Here is a 1,630-nt window from a genome sequence, read left to right on the forward strand (position 1 = left end):
CTATGTATATGTGTACATGCACATGTGTGAACATGGGTGTGTGCATGCATGTACAAGCCTGTGTGCATCGGTCCCTGGGCTGGGACACCTGCATTCTCTCCCAGCTCTGGGAACCTAGCGGGGTCTAAGGGGTAAGAACAGGGGGGGCTGGCAGCCTGGATGCCTGGGTTCTCTCCCTGCTATGGGAGGGGAGTGGGGGCTGGGAAGATGAGAGCAGCGGGGGAGGCTGGGAGCCAAGATGCCAGAAAGGCCTTGGAGAGGGGTTGTCATGGTTGTAGCCAAGGGACAGCCCCTCCAGCAGGATGCCTGGGTTCCTTTGATCCCCGGCTTTCCCAGCCCCGTGCCAGGCACTGACCTCAGACTTCTGTAAAGGCCCCGGGTCTGGTTTCAGCCCACAGCCTCTCCGCTACCCCCAGGGGCCTTGGCCTTGGGCTCCTGGCCAAAGGGAACATGTGATAGTGCTGCGTTGTTCCCGGCTGAGTGCTCGCTTTGTCCCACCGCCGGGATCCGTGCCAAGCCAGGCCCTAAAACCCCGGCCCTTCCCTGCAGCCATTGTGCCCGGTGTGGAATCCAGCTTCAAGGGGCTCCTCTATGGACCCAGCCCCTATTTTGCCACTGGGTTGGATTCTTCTCCCCACCCCCACCCCCAGTGAAAAACATCCAGTTCTCTTCTTTTTCCCCCCAAAATAACCTCTCTCGTTGCCCCTTGCTTAGAGCCACAGTTCAGAGAGGACCCAGGTGTCCGGGCCAGCCCCAACTCCAGGAGGCCAGAAACACCCTGGAGAGGCCAAAGAAGGATCCAGGTGTTTGCTGCTATTGTTGCGATGAAGGTGGCAGGGACTCCTGGGTTCCTTCCCAGCTCTGGGAGAGAGAGGAGGGTAGATAGAGCAGAGTGGGGCTGCCAGACACCTGGGTTCTCTCTTGGAAGAGGGAGAGGAGGGTAGATGGAGCAGGGCAGGGTGGCCGGACCAGGTGTCTAGTGAGTTAGAATAGGGAAGACGGGGAGCCCGGATGCCTGGGTTCTCTCCCTGTTCTGAGAGGGGTGTGGGGGCTGTGGGAGGAGATCGGGGGGTCTCGGACACCTGGGTTCTCTCCAGCTCTGGGAAGGAAGTGGAGTCTGGGAGGTTAGAGTAGGGGGAGCTGGGAGCCTGGACACTGGGTTCTCTCCAGCTCTGGGAGGAGAACGGGGACTGGAGGCTGGGAGCCCGGATGCCTGGGTTTTCCCCCCATTCTGAGAGGGGTGTAGGGTCTGGGGGGTGAGATCAGGGGAGCTGGGAGCCCAGACACCTGAGGTCCGTCCAGCTCTTGGAGGACAGTGAGAACAGGGGGCTAGCAGCCCGGACACCTGGGTTCTTCTCCAAGCCCTGGGAAAGAGGAGGGGGTTCAGGGGATTAAAAGCAGGGCGGACTGGAATCCGCCTCCTTCCTTCTCAAGAAATGGGAGCTCTGCAAGAGATTCAGCCAGCTTCAAAAGCTACCAGAGCTGCATTTATGAGTGGGGATGGGGGTGGGGTGGACGACACATTTCAGGGCCTGGCTGTGCCCAGGATGAGGGTTGTACAGCACCTGGCACAACCCCAATCCCAGCTGGAGCGTGGGCCGGCTGTGCCCTGGGGGTGTTTGTCCAGCTC

Source organism: Alligator mississippiensis, chromosome 15 (genome assembly GCF_030867095.1).
Source record: "Alligator mississippiensis isolate rAllMis1 chromosome 15, rAllMis1, whole genome shotgun sequence".
Taxonomy (NCBI): domain Eukaryota; kingdom Metazoa; phylum Chordata; order Crocodylia; family Alligatoridae; genus Alligator; species Alligator mississippiensis.